Consider the following 15,000-nt stretch of genomic DNA (forward strand, 5'->3'; position numbering starts at 1 on the left):
TTTTTGTTTTGGTTTTTTTTTTTTTTTTTTCCCCACACCTTCCTTTTTCAATCCTTTTGAATTTGGACGGTTTTCCCCTCTTTCCCTTCCAGTGTCTCGATTCGTTTCCCGGTTTGTTTCTAACTTTTTTCTTTTTCCTTTTTTCTTTCTTCTCTTCAAAAACTTCTTGATTTACTTTTTAAATTTTTAAGATGGATCGATGGATGGATCGATTTCTTGATTTCCGGTGCTGTCCCTGTTTCTTTAATTATTTAGTTCCTTAATTATGGAACGATGCAATGATGTCATTCCTTACCTTCATAACTCCGGGTTTTCTCGATCGATAGATTTATTTTTATCTATTTATTTATTTATTTATTTACTTATTTATTTATTTATTTATTTCCGAGGCAGCTAGTTAATTAATTAATTAAGTAAGTAAGTAACTAACTAATTGCTTCCGGTTACTTATTTAGTTAGTTAGTTAGTTAGATGTAATTAATTCATTCATTAACTACTTCCGGGTTGGTTGGTTGGTTGGTTGGTTGGTTTGTTTGTTTGTTTGTTCATTCGTTCCCTTTAATTAATTACTTAATTAAGTAATTGCTTCCGTTTTTTTTTTATTTACCTATTTGTATATTTGTTTGTTTATTTATATAACTAATGAATGAATGAATGAATGAATCGATTACTTCCGGGTTTATTTATTTATTTGTTTGTTTGTTTGTTTGTTTATTCATTTAATTAATTAATCAATCAACCAATCAATCAATTAAGAAATTAATGAATTAATTACTTCCCGGTTTACTCGTTTGTTTGTTTGTTTGTTTGTTTATTTATTTCCTTTAATGAATTAATTAATTGAGTAATTAAAAAAAATAAATTAATTACTTTCGGGTTTGTTTGTCTGCTTGTTTATTTGTTTACTTGTTTATTTATTTATTTCCATTCATTCATTCATTCATTCATTCATCACTTCCGCGTTTATTTATTTATTTATCTATTTATTTATTTTGTTATTCATTCATTCATTCCTCTATCGATATAATTAATTAATTAATTAATTAATTACCCCCGGGTTCGTTCGTTTGTTTGTTTGTTTATTCATTTATTCATTTATTTATTTATTCGAATAATTAATTAATTAATTAATTAACTAATTAATTAATTACTTCCGGGTTTAATTAATTGATTGATTGATTGATTGATTCATTGATTGACTGGTTGATTGATTGATTGATTAACTAACTAATTAATTAATTAATTAATTACTTCCGGGTTGGTTGGTTGGTTGGTTGGTCGATTTATTTATTTATTTATTTATTTATTTATTTCCTTTAGTAATTAATTAATTAATTAATTAATTAATTAATTAATTAAACCCACCAATCAATCAACCAATTAATTAATTAATTCATTCCTTCCGGGTTCTAAAAATTTATTTGTTTGTTTATTTATTTATTTATTTATTTATTCGTTCGTTCATTCGTTCATTCGTTCCCTTTATTTAATTAATTAATTAATTACTTTTGGTTTGTTGATTTATTTATTTATTTATTTATTTATTTACTCGATCCAATAATTAATTGATTAATTGATTATTTTAATGTCTTACTTCCGGGCCTTTTTGAAATTTAATTTTTTTTTTTTTTTTTTTTTTTTTTTTTTTTTTTTTAATTACTTTTTTAATTAATTAAAAAAACTAATTAATTTCAGGGTTTATTTATTTGTTTGTTTTATTATTTATTTATTTATTCGTTTCCCTTTTACTTACTTACTTACTTACTTATTTATTTATTTCCAAGGCATTGATTTAATTATTTAAATAATTAACTGCTTCATTCTGGATTGTATTTACTTATTTATAATTTATTTATTTATTTATTTATTTACTTATTTTATTGTGTATTTATTTATTTCCGGTGCTGTTTTCAATTATTTGTTTATTTATTCATTCACTCATTCATTCATTCATTCATTTCCTTTTTTTTTTTTTTTTTCTCGGTCGCGGTCGCGGTCTCGGCCCTGGCCTCGGGTCTTAGCCTAGGCCTCGGTCTCGGTCGCGGCCTAGGCCTCGGGTCTTAGCCTAGGCCTAGGCCTCGGTCTCAGTCGCGGTCGCGGCCTCGGCCTCGGGTCTTAGCCTAGGCCTAGGCCTCGGTCTCGGCCTAGGCCTCGGGTCTTAGCCTAGGCCTCAGGTCTCGGTCTCGGGCCTCGGCCTAGGCCTCAGGTCTCGGTCTCGGGCCTCGGCCTAGGCCTCGCTCTCGGTCTCGGTCTCGGCCTAGGTCTCGGCCTAGGCCTCGGGCCTCAGCCTAGCCCTCGGGCCTCAGCCTCGCTCTCGGTCTCGGTCTCGGTTTCGGCCTAGGTCTCGGCCTAGGCCTCGGGCCTCAGCCTAGCCCTCGGGCCTCAGCCTAGCCCTCGGTCTCGGTCTCGGCCTAGGCCTCAGGTCTCGGTCTCGGTCTCGGTCTCGGTCTCGGGCCTTGGCCTAGGCCTCGCTCTCGCTCTCGGTCTCGGTTTCGGACTAAGTCTCGGCCTAGGCCTCGGGCCTCAGCTTAGCCCTCGGTCTCAGGCTCGGTTTCGGCCTAGGTCTTGGCCTAGGCCTCGGGCCTCAGCCTAGCCCTCGGTCTTGGTCTCGGCCTAGGCCTCAGGTCTCGGTCTCGGTCTCGGTCTCGGCCTAGGCCTCAGGTCTCGGTCTCGGTTTCGGACTAAGTCTCGGCCTAGGCCTCGGGCCTCAGCTTAGCCCTCGGTCTCAGGCTCGGTTTCGGCCTAGGTCTTGGCCTAGGCCTCGGGCCTCAGCCTAGCCCTCGGTCTTGGTCTCGGCCTAGGCCTCAGGTCTCGGTCTCGGTCTCGGGCCTCGGGCCTCGGCCTAGCCCTCGGTCTCGGTCTCGGTCTCGGTCTCGGCCTAGGCCTCAGGTCTCGGTCTCGGTCTCGGGCCTCGGCCTAGCCCTCGGTCTTGGTCTCGGCCTAGGCCTCAGGTCTCGGTCTCGGTCTCGGCCTAGGCCTCAGGTCTCGGTCTCCGTCTCGGGCCTCGGCCTAGGCCTCGCTCTCGGTCTCGGTTTCGGCCTAGGTCTCAGCCTAGGCCTCGGGTCTCGGTCTCGGGCCTTGGCCTAGGCCTCTCTCTTGGTCTCAGTTTCGGCCTAGGTCTCAGCCTAGGCCTCGGGCCTCGGCCTAGCCCTCGGTCTCGGTCTCGGTCTCGGCCTAGGCCTCAGGTCTCGGTCTCGGGCCTCGGCCTAGGCCTCGCCCTCGGTCTCGGTTTCAGCCTAGGTCTCGGCCTAGGCCTCGGGCCTCGGCCTAGGCCTCAGGTCTCGGTCTCGGGCCTTGGCCTAGGCCTCGCTCTCGGTCTCGGTTTCAGCCTAGGTCTCGGCCTAGGCCTAGGTCTCGGTCTCGGGCCTTGGCCTAGGCCTCGCTCTCGGTCTCGGTTTCGGCCTAGGTCTCGGCCTAGGCCTCGGGCCTCAGCCTAGCCCTCGGTCTCGGTCTCGGTCTCGGTCTCGGTCTCGGTCTCGGTCTCGGTCTCGGTCTCGGTCTCGGTCTCGGTCTCAGCCTAGGCCTTGGGCCTTAGGTCTCGGGTCTCGGTCTCGGTCTCGGGCCTCGGCCTAGGCCTCGCTCTCGGTCTCGGTTTCAGCCTAGGTCTCGGTCTCGGGCCTCGGGTCTCGGTCTCGGTCTCGGGCCTCGGCCTAGGCCTCGCTCTCGGTCTCGGTTTCGGCCTAGGTCTCGGCCTAGGCCTCGGGCCTCAGCCTAGGCCTCAGGTCTCGGTCTCGGGCCTTGGCCTAGGCCTCGCTCTCGGTCTCGGTTTCGGCCTAGGTCTCGGCCTAGGCCTCGGTCTCGGTCTCGGTCTCGGTCTCGCTCTCGGTCTCGGTCTCGCTCTCGGTCTCGGTCTCGCTCTCGGTCCCGGTCCCGGTCCCGGTCCCGGTCCCGGCCCAGGCCTCGGCCTAGGCCTCGCTCTCGCTCTTGCTCTCGCTCTCACTCTCGGTCCCGGCTCAGGCCTCGGCCTAGGCCTCAGTCTCGCTCTCGGTCCCGGTCCCTGTCCCGGTCCCGGCTCAGGCCTCGGCCTAGGCCTCGCTCTCACTCTCGGTCCTGGTCCCGGTCCCGGCCCAGGCCCAGGCCTTGGCCTAGGCCTCGCTCTCAGTCCCGGTCCCGGTCCTGATCCCGGTCCCGGCCCTGGCCTCCGCCTAGGCCTTGCTCTCGCTCTCGGTCCCGGTCCAGGCCCAGGCCTTGGCCTAGGCCTCGGTCTCGCTCTCGCTCTCGCTCTCGGTCCCGGTCCCGGTCCCGGTCCCGGTCCCGGTCCCGGTCCCGGTCCCCGCCCAGGCCTCGGCCTAGGCCTCGCTCTCGCTCTTGCTCTCGCTCTCGCTCTCGGTCCCGGCTCAGGCCTCGGCCTAGGCCTCGCTCTCGCTCTCGCTCTCGGTCCCGGTCCCGGTCCCGGTCCCGGTCCCGGTCCCGGTCCCGGCCCCGGCCCCGGCCCCGGCCCCGGCCCTGGCCCCGGCCCCGGCCCAGGCCTCGGCCTCGGCCTAGGCCTCTCTCTCAGTCCTGGTCCCGGTCTCCGCCCAGGCCTCGGCCTAGGCCTCGGTCTCGCTCTCGGTCTCTCCCTTGGTCCCGGTCCCCGCCCAGGCCTTGGCCTAGGCCTTGGTCTCGCTCTCAGTCCCGGTCCAGGCCCAGGCCTTGGCCTAGGCCTCGGTCTCGCTCTCAGTCCCGGTCCCGGTCCCGGCCCTGGCCTCCGCCTAGGCCTCGCTCTCGCTCTCGGTCCCGGTCCCGGCCCAGGCCCAGGCCTTGGCCTAGGCCTCGCTCTCAGTCCCGGTCCCGGTCCCGGCCCTGGCCTCCGCCTAGGCCTCGCTCTCGGTCCCAGTCCCGGCCCAGGCCTTGGCCTAGGCCTCGCTCTCAGTCCCGGTCCCGATCCCGGTCCCGGCCCTGGCCTCCGCCTAGGCCTCGCTCTCGCTCTCGGTCCCAGTCCCGGCCCAGGCCTCGGCCTAGGCCTCGCTCTCGCTCTCGCTCTCGCTCTCGCTCTCGCTCTCGCTCTCGCTCTCGGTCCCGGCCCAGGTCTCGGCCTAGCCCTCGGTCTCAGTCTCGGTCCTGGTCCCGGTCCCGGTCCCCGTCCCGGCTCAGGCCTCGGCCTATGCCTCGGTGTCGGTCCCGGTCCTGGTCTCGGCCTAGGCCTCGGTCTCGGCCCTTTGCCCAGCTCTGGCCCCAGCCCCGGCCCCGTTTTTTTTTTATTTTTTTTTTTTCCGTTTTTTTTTTTTTTATTATTTTATTTTATTTTATTTATTATTATTATTTATTTTTTCACTTTTAAATCGCGAAGGAATAAAAGAGAGAGAAAGGAAGACAGAGTCGATCGACGAGTTAACCGCTCGTGCGTTTTATTAATCGTCGCCTCGAACGTCCGCGTGCGTCGCGGGCGAGGGGGAAGGGAGGATGCGGCGGCGGCGTGACCGACCTCCCGCCCGAGTCTCCTTTTTTCACGACGATGCCTCCTGCCGTCCTGCCCTCCTGCTCGTCCGTCCGCTCCTAGCGACGGATCCGGCCGGCTCCGGAACCGGCGGACGGGCCTACCCGGGCCCGGGCGGCACTACGGGCGACTCTACTCGGCTCCGGGCCGGTCCGCGGGGTCTGCCGCCCGGCTCCGGCCCGGTCCCCCGGCTCTACCCGGCTCCGGGCCGGTCCGCCGGAACTTCCCGGTTCCGGGACGGTACCCCGTCTCTACCCGGCTCCGGGTCGGTCCGGCAGGTGTTCCCGCTCCCGGCTCCGGGCCGGGCCGCCAGGTCTACCCGGCACGGCAGCCGGCCGCCAGGTCTACCCGGTCCCGGCTCCGGGCCGGTCCGCCAGCTGTTTCCGGTCCCGGCGCCGGGCCGGACCGCGGGGTCCGCCCGGCTCCGCGCCGGACCGCGGGGTCCGCCCGGCTCCGCGCCGGTCCCCCGGGTTTCCCCGATCTCGGCTCCGGGCCGGGCCGGTCCGCAGGCTCCTCCCGGCTCCGGGCCGGGCCGCCAGCTGTCCCCGGTTTCGGCTCCGAGCCGGACCGCGGGGTCTGCCCGGCTCCGCGCCGGTCCCTCGGGCATTTCCGCTTCCGGCTCCGGGCCGGGCCGCCAGGTCTACCCGGCACGGCAGCCGGCCGCCAGGTCTACCCCGTCCCGGCTCCGGGCCGGTCCGCCAGCCGTTTCCGGTCCCGGCGCCGGGCCGGACCGCGGGGTCCGCCCGGCTCCGCGCCGGTCCCCCCGTTTTCCCCGCTCCCGGCTCCGGCCCGGTCCGCACGGTCTAGCGGGCTCCGGGCCGGTCCCCCAGCTCTACCGGGCTCCGCGCCGGTCCCCCAGCTCTACCGGGCTCCGGGCCGGTCCGCCAGGTTCTCCCCGTTTCGGCTCCGAGCCGGACCGCGGGGTCTGCCCGGCTCCGGGCCGGTCCGCCAGCCGTTTCCGGTCCCGGCTCCGGGCCGGGCCGCCAGGTCTACCCGGCACGGCAGCCGGCCGCCAGGTCTACCCGGTCCCGGCGCCGGGCGGTTTAACCCGCGTTTAGCCGGCTCCGGGCCGGTCCGCCAGCTGTTTCCGGTGCCGGCTCCGCGCCGGACCCCCCCTTTTCCCCCGCTCCCGGCTCCGGCCCGGTCCGCACGGTCTAGCGGGCTCCGAGCCGCTCGCCCAGCTCTACGCGGCTCCGGGCCGGTCCCCCAGCTCTACCGGGCTCCGGGCCGGCCCGCCAGGTTCTCCCCGTTTCGGCTCCGAGCCGGACCGCGGGGTCTGCCCGGACCCCCGGCTTTTCCCGCCTTCGGCTCCGGGCCGGGCCGCCAGGTCTACCCGGCACGGCAGCCGGCCGCCGGGTCTACCCGGTCCCGGCTCCGGGCCGGTCCGCCAGCCGTTTCCGGTCCCGGCGCCGGGCCGGACCGCGGGGTCCGCCCGGCTCCGCGCCGGTCCCCCCGTTTTCCCCGCTTCCGGCTCCGGCCCGGTCCGCACGGTCTAGCGGGCTCCGGGCCGGTCCCCCAGCTCTACCGGGCTCCGCGCCGGTCCCCCAGCTCTACCGGGCTCCGGGCCGGTCCGCCAGGTTCTCCCCGTTTCGGCTCCGAGCCGGACCGCGGGGTCTGCCCGGCTCCGGGCCGGTCCGCCAGCCGTTTCCGGTCCCGGCTCCGGGCCGGGCCGCCAGGTCTACCCGGCACGGCAGCCGGCCGCCAGGTCTACCCGGTCCCGGCGCCGGGCGGTTTAACCCGCGTTTAGCCGGCTCCGGGCCGGTCCGCCAGCTGTTTCCGGTGCCGGCTCCGCGCCGGACCCCCCCTTTTCCCCCGCTCCCGGCTCCGGCCCGGTCCGCACGGTCTAGCGGGCTCCGAGCCGCTCGCCCAGCTCTACGCGGCTCCGGGCCGGTCCCCCAGCTCTACCGGGCTCCGGGCCGGCCCGCCAGGTTCTCCCCGTTTCGGCTCCGAGCCGGACCGCGGGGTCTGCCCGGACCCCCGGCTTTTCCCGCCTTCGGCTCCGGGCCGGGCCGCCAGGTCTACCCGGCACGGCAGCCGGCCGCCGGGTCTACCCGGTCCCGGCTCCGGGCCGGTCCGCCAGCCGTTTCCGGTCCCGGCGCCGGGCCGGACCGCGGGGTCCGCCCGGCTCCGCGCCGGTCCCCCCGTTTTCCCCGCTTCCGGCTCCGGCCCGGTCCGCACGGTCTAGCGGGCTCCGGGCCGGTCCCCCAGCTCTACCGGGCTCCGGGCCGGTCCGCCAGGTTCTCCCCGTTTCGGCTCCGAGCCGGACCGCGGGGTCTGCCCGGCTCCGGGCCGGTCCGCCAGCCGTTTCCGGTCCCGGCTCCGGGCCGGGCCGCCAGGTCTACCCGGCACGGCAGCCGGCCGCCAGGTCTACCCGGTCCCGGCTCCGGGCCGGTCCGCCAGCCGTTTCCGGTCCCGGCGCCGGGCCGGACCGCGGGGTCCGCCCGGCTCCGCGCCGGTCCCCCCGTTTTCCCCGCTCCCGGCTCCGGCCCGGTCCGCACGGTCTAGCGGGCTCCGGGCCGGTCCCCCAGCTCTACCGGGCTCCGCGCCGGTCCCCCGGGCTTCCCCGCTCCCGGCTCCGGGCCGGGCCGGTCTCGCAGGCTCTTCCCGGCTCCGGGCCGGTCCGCCAGGTTCTCCCGGCTCCGGGCCGGTCCGCCAGCCGTTTCCGGTCCCGGCTCCGGGCCGGGCCGCCAGGTCTACCCGGCACGGCAGCCGGCCGCCAGGTCTACCCGGTCCCGGCGCCGGGCCGGGCCGCCAGCCGTTTCCAGTCCCGGCGCCGCGCCGGACCGCGGGGTCCGCCCGGCTCCGCGCCGGTCCCCCCGTTTTCCCCGCTCCCGGCTCCGGCCCGGTCCGCACGGTCTAGCGGGCTCCGAGCCGGTCGCCCAGCTCTACGCGGCTCCGGGCCGGTCCCCCAGCTCTACCGGGCTCCGGGCCGGTCCGCCAGGTTCTCCCCGTTTCGGCGCCGAGCCGGACCGCGGGGTCTGCCCGGCTCCGGGCCGGTCCGCCAGCCGTTTCCGGTCCCGGCTCCGGGCCGGGCCGCCAGGTCTACCCGGCACGGCAGCCGGCCGCCAGGTCTACCCGGTCCCGGCGCCGGGCGGTTTAACCCGCGTTTAGCCGGCTCCGGGCCGGTCCGCCAGCTGTTTCCGGTGCCGGCTCCGCGCCGGACCCCCCCCTTTTCCCCCGCTCCCGGCTCCGGCCCGGTCCGCACGGTCTAGCGGGCTCCGAGCCGGTCGCCCAGCTCTACGCGGCTCCGGGCCGGTCCCCCAGCTCTACCGGGCTCCGCGCCGGTCCGCCAGGTTCTCCCCGTTCCGGCTCCGAGCCGGACCGCGGGGTCTGCCCGGACCCCCGGCTTTTCCCGCCTTCGGCTCCGGGCCGGGCCGCCAGGTCTACCCGGCACGGCAGCCGGCCGCCGGGTCTACCCGGTCCCGGCTCCGGGCCGGTCCGCCAGCCGTTTCCGGTCCCGGCGCCGGGCCGGACCGCGGGGTCCGCCCGGCTCCGCGCCGGTCCCCCCGTTTTTCCCCGCTCCCGGCTCCGGCCCGGTCCGCACGGTCTAGCGGGCTCCGAGCCGGTCCCCCAGCTCTACCGGGCTCCGGGCCGGTCCGCCAGGTTCTCCCGGTTTCGGCTCCGAGCCGGACCGCGGGGTCCGCCCGGCTCCGGGCCGGTCCGCCAGCCGTTTCCGGTCCCGGCTCCGGGCCGGGCCGCCAGGTCTACCCGGCACGGCAGCCGGCCGCCAGGTCTACCCGGTCCCGGCGCCGGGCGGTTTAACCCGCGTTTAGCCGGCTCCGGGCCGGTCCGCCAGCTGTTTCCGGTGCCGGCTCCGCGCCGGACCCCCCCTTTTCCCCCGCTCCCGGCTCCGGCCCGGTCCGCACGGTCTAGCGGGCTCCGAGCCGGTCGCCCAGCTCTACGCGGCTCCGGGCCGGTCCCCCAGCTCTACCGGGCTCCGGGCCGGTCCGCCAGGTTCTCCCGGTTTCGGCTCCGAGCCGGACCGCGGGGTCTGCCCGGCTCCGGGCCGGTCCGCCAGCCGTTTCCGGTCCCGGCTCCGGGCCGGGCCGCCAGGTCTACCCGGCACGGCAGCCGGCCGCCAGGTCTACCCGGTCCCGGCGCCGGGCGGTTTAACCCGCGTTTAGCCGGCTCCGGGCCGGTCCGCCAGCTGTTTCCGGTGCCGGCTCCGCGCCGGACCCCCCCTTTTCCCCCGCTCCCGGCTCCGGCCCGGTCCGCACGGTCTAGCGGGCTCCGAGCCGGTCGCCCAGCTCTACGCGGCTCCGGGCCGGTCCCCCAGCTCTACCGGGCTCCGGGCCGGTCCGCCAGGTTCTCCCGGTTTCGGCTCCGAGCCGGACCGCGGGGTCTGCCCGGCTCCGGGCCGGTCCGCCAGCCGTTTCCGGTCCCGGCTCCGGGCCGGGCCGCCAGGTCTACCCGGCACGGCAGCCGGCCGCCAGGTCTACCCGGTCCCGGCGCCGGGCGGTTTAACCCGCGTTTAGCCGGCTCCGGGCCTGTCTGCCAGCTGTTTCCGGTGCCGGCTCCGCGCCGGACCCCCCCCTTTTCCCCCGCTCCCGGCTCCGGCCCGGTCCGCACGGTCTAGCGGGCTCCGAGCCGGTCGCCCAGCTCTACGCGGCTCCGGGCCGGTCCCCCAGCTCTACCGGGCTCCGGGCCGGTCCGCCAGGTTCTCCCCGTTCCGGCTCCGAGCCGGACCGCGGGGTCTGCCCGGACCCCCGGCTTTTCCCGCCTTCGGCTCCGGGCCGGGCCGCCAGGTCTACCCGGCACGGCAGCCGGCCGCCGGGTCTACCCGGTCCCGGCTCCGGGCCGGTCCGCCAGCCGTTTCCGGTCCCGGCGCCGGGCCGGACCGCGGGGTCCGCCCGGCTCCGCGCCGGTCCCCCCGTTTTTCCCCGCTCCCGGCTCCGGCCCGGTCCGCACGGTCTAGCGGGCTCCGAGCCGGTCCCCCAGCTCTACCGGGCTCCGGGCCGGTCCGCCAGGTTCTCCCGGTTTCGGCTCCGAGCCGGACCGCGGGGTCCGCCCGGCTCCGGGCCGGTCCGCCAGCCGTTTCCGGTCCCGGCTCCGGGCCGGGCCGCCAGGTCTACCCGGCACGGCAGCCGGCCGCCAGGTCTACCCGGTCCCGGCGCCGGGCGGTTTAACCCGCGTTTAGCCGGCTCCGGGCCGGTCCGCCAGCTGTTTCCGGTGCCGGCTCCGCGCCGGACCCCCCCCTTTTCCCCCGCTCCCGGCTCCGGCCCGGTCCGCACGGTCTAGCGGGCTCCGAGCCGGTCGCCCAGCTCTACGCGGCTCCGGGCCGGTCCCCCAGCTCTACCGGGCTCCGGGCCGGTCCGCCAGGTTCTCCCCGTTTCGGCTCCGAGCCGGACCGCGGGGTCTGCCCGGACCCCCGGCTTTTCCCGCCTTCGGCTCCGGGCCGGGCCGCCAGGTCTACCCGGCACGGCAGCCGGCCGCCAGGTCAACCCGGTCCCGGCTCCGGGCCGGACCGCGGGGTCCGCCGGCTCTGCGCCGGTCCCCCCGTTTTCCCCGCTCCCGGCTCCGGCCCGGTCCGCACGGTCTAGCGGGCTCCGGGCCGGTCCGCCAGGTTCTCCCGGTTTCGGCTCCGAGCCGGACCGCGGGGTCTGCCCGGCTCCGGGCCGTTTCGCCCGGCTTTTCCCGCTTCCAGGTCCGGGCCGGTCCGCCGGGTCTCCCCGGTTCGGAAGCCGGCGGCCAGGTCTACCCGGTTCCGGCTCCGGGCCGGTCCGCTAGGGCGGCCCGGCTATGGCACCAAGGCGGCGGGCAGGTCTTCCTGGCTCCGATCCGGTCCGCCAGGTCTACCCGGTTCGGAAGCCGGCGGCCAGGTCTACCCGGTTCCGGCTCCGGGCCGGTCCGCTAGGGCGGCCCGGCTATGGCGCCAAGGCGGCGGGCAGGTCTTCCTGGCTCCGGGCCGGTTTGCCAGGTCTACCCGGTCCTGGCGCCCACGGCGGCGGCCAGGTCTACCGCGCTCGGCGGGACTTGGTCTCTGGCAGCGGGGTAGACCAGTTGTCCGCGCGGTTCCGGTAGTCGCCAAAGGGGTCGCTGTTTTCTTCTGCCTCCAGTTACGTCATCGTAAAAGTCGGCGCGCTCGGCGCGCCTCTCCGGTGACCACAGGGTGCGCTCTTGGATCTCCCGGCGGGAGTGGCCTCGTCTGTCCGTATATAGGGGAGTAGGTGGTGCTGCGGAGCTCACCATGCCAGACGAAGGGAAACCGATGCCAGCCGGGGAGGGGCGGCCCGGCGGACCGGCTTAAAGGGCGGAAGGGGAGGCGGCGGCGCCTCGGCACGGTTTCCAGCGAGACAAGGGCACTCCCCGGAAAAAAAGCCGGTCCAAACGAGCACCCAAAAGGGCGAGAGCAACCCGGTTCTCGGGTCCCATAGCTAAGTTGTACCAAGCCTGCCGTGGCTTCCTACTGGGTGTCCCCCAGGCAAAGGCGGTGGCGGCGGCGCCCCGCGATCCTACCTACGCTCCAGCCGTGAGTAGTAGCTTGACCGAAGCCAAGCGATCCCGGAAGGATGGCCGCGGGGCCAGTCGGGTGCTGCGGGCGGGGCGGCGGCGCCCCCCCCCCCACTCCCTTCTCGAGGTAGCAGGTTTACCTTCCAGAGACAATCCAGTGCATTTGGGCTTGAAACGGCCACGGGGGCCACCTTGATTCTGCAGCGGGGCGGCGGCACCCTGCTTTCTCTGGTGACCAATGGAGCCCTGCTCGGCTCGGGGGCGTTCGCCGGGAGCCGAGCAGCCCGGGACAAGCCGGTAAGCGGCGGGGCGGCGGCGCCCCGCCTTCCTCCTATAGTCGCGCTCCGGCCCTAAGCTGGAGCCCTGCTCGGCTCTGGGGGCGTCCGCCGGGAGCCGAGCAGCCCGGGACAAGCCGGTAAGCGGCGGGGCGGCGGCGCCCCGCCTTCCTCCTATAGTCGCGCTCCGGCCCTAAGCTGGAGCCCTGCTCGGCTCGGGGGCGTTCGCCGGGAGCCGAGCAGCCCGGGACAAAGCCGGTAAGCGGCGGGGCGGCGGCGCCCCGCCTTCCTCCTATAGTCGCGCTCCGGCCCTAAGCTGGAGCCCTGCTCGGCTCGGGGGCGTTCGCCGGGAGCCGAGCAGCCCGGGACAAGCCGGTAAGCGGCGGGGCGGCGGCGCCCCGCCTTCCTCCTATAGTCGCGCTCCGGCCCTAAGCTGGAGCCCTGCTCGGCTCTGGGGGCGTCCGCCGGGAGCCGAGCAGCCCGGGACAAGCCGGTAAGCGGCGGGGCGGCGGCGCCCCGCCTTCCTCCTATAGTCGCGCTCCGGCCCTAAGCTGGAGCCCTGCTCGGCTCGGGGGCGTTCGCCGGGAGCCGAGCAGCCCGGGACAAAGCCGGTAAGCGGCGGGGCGGCGGCGCCCCGCCTTCCTCCTATAGTCGCGCTCCGGCCCTAAGCTGGAGCCCTGCTCGGCTCGGGGGCGTTCGCCGGGAGCCGAGCAGCCCGGGACAAGCCGGTAAGCGGCGGGGCGGCGGCGCCCCGCCTTCCTCCTATAGTCGCGCTCTGGCCCTAAGCTGGAGCCCTGCTCGGCTCTGGGGGCGTCCGCCGGGAGCCGAGCAGCCCGGGACAAGCCGGTAAGCGGCGGGGCGGCGGCGCCCCGCCTTCCTCCTATAGTCGCGCTCCGGCCCTAAGCTGGAGCCCTGCTCGGCTCTGGGGGCGTCCGCCGGGAGCCGAGCAGCCCGGGACAAAGCTGGTAGATGGCGGGGCGGCGGCGCCCCGTCTCTTTCCTATTCTTGCTCCGGTCCGAAGCTGGAGCCCTGCTCGGCTCTGGGGGCGTCCGCCGGGAGCCGAGCAGCCCGGGACAAGCCGGTAAGCGGCGGGGCGGCGGCGCCCCGCCTTCCTCCTATAGTCGCGCTCCGGCCCTAAGCTGGAGCCCTGCTCGGCTCTGGGGGCGTCCGCCGGGAGCCGAGCAGCCCGGGAGAAAGCTGGTAGACGGCGGGGCGGCGGCGCCCCGTCTTCCTTTTATAGTCGTGTCCCCGGCCCTAAGCTGGAGCCCGCTGTAGTGGGTGTTTTTGCGGCCCCTGGCTTCGATGCCCAGGAAGGCCCAAGGCAGATGTCCCGGGGTTGCCGAGCCTGCCGCGGCTTCCCCTTGCGTCCCCGTGGGCTCGTTGATGGCACTGCCCTCCTTTATGGAGTGCTGTGTTTTGAGTGTGCCAGCTGGTGGTGGGGTCCCAGCTGCACCGCTTTTGGTTTTCCCCCCAGGTTTGCGGTGCCGGAGAGCCCTATGACTTTTACTGAGCCCGGGGACTGGTGGATTTTTACAGGGTGAAGGAGGCTGTCGGTGAAGCCTCTCTCTGCTCTTGTCGTTTACTTTTTCCTTCGGCCTTAAGCTGGAGCTCACCGAGATGATTTTATTCTTTCCCCCTCTCCTTTCCTGGCCCTAAGCCGGAGCCCGTGCAAAAGCCGGGCTGGGGGGAAACAGCAGCCCGGTCGTCCCACCTTTTGACGGGCAGCTGAACTCGGGCGGCTTTGGGGTTGCCTTCCCTCAGTGGCTTTCCCCCTGCTCCCCGTGTGCTACCCGTGTCGGGGCTCTGTGCTCTGCGGGTCGGCTTTTTTTTTTTTTTTTTTTCCTTCCATCTGCAAAACCGATCCCCGGCAGGGATGAGCGGTTCCCTCCGGGTTTCGGACCCGGCGTCCGGCGGCGGTCGCCGGGAGTTTCGAACGCTGAGAAGACGGCCCTGTCGGGTGCGTCACCCTCGTTGGGGCACGATCAAGGGGGAAAAAAGGAAAAGGGAGCCTGTGGTTCCCGGAGCAGGTGGTGGGGGCCGGTGACGCCTCCCTGCTCCTTCCCGTTGCAAAGAGAGATCCGTCCGCGTGCCGGTGCGCCGCACTGGCCTCTCCCCCTCCTTTCCCCGGGCCGGGGTGGGAGAGCGTCTCCACGCTGAGCCGGCGCCTGCCGGTGCTGACGCCTCCGGAGTACCTCTCGCAGCCCGCGCTCGGTGGCTCGAACGCATGGCTACGCGTGGCGTGGCCGCCGCTTTCCCAGGGCACGGTGCGGCCGCGTGGGCCGTCGCTTCTTTGGCTTCTCTCCTCTGTCCTTTCTCTGTCGAGCGATGAGGCTTTGTGCTGGGTCGTGTCGGAGAGGGCCCCCGGCGGGCCGGCTCTTCCGCGTTCCTCCCTGTGATGGGGAGCCGCGGCCGAGTCCGGTGAGCGGGCAGGGTGGCCTCCTTTTCCGTTCGCTTCCCGTGGTGTGCGAGGTGTGGCCCCGTTCTTCCCCCCGCGCGAGCCGGGGGAGCGAGCGCCCGAGGGCTTCCTTACCGAACCCCGCTGTGTGACGGCCGCGCGGTCCCGCGAGCCTTCAGGTGTCCGAAACCACGCCGGGTTGCCGGTGCCGGCCCGGGTCCGAGCGCCCCCGTTGGGTGTGCCGGCCGCGAGCAGCGCTCGGGCGGTGGGGGCGGCTTTCGAGCCAAGAGCGAGCAAAAGAAGGGGTCTTCTCGAGCGCCTCCGGGGCCGAGAAACCCGAGAGAGCAAAAGCCGGGCGAGCACGAAGGGAAAAAAACCAAGCCAGTCGTCAGCCTTAAGTGTCTAACTCGATGAGAAAACGAATGGCGAAAAGAGGTTGCCGCGGGCGGTCAGGGGGGCGTCCC

The sequence above is a fragment of the Heliangelus exortis genome, unplaced genomic scaffold (genome assembly GCF_036169615.1).
Source record: "Heliangelus exortis unplaced genomic scaffold, bHelExo1.hap1 Scaffold_276, whole genome shotgun sequence".
NCBI classification, from domain to species: Eukaryota; Metazoa; Chordata; class Aves; order Apodiformes; family Trochilidae; genus Heliangelus; species Heliangelus exortis.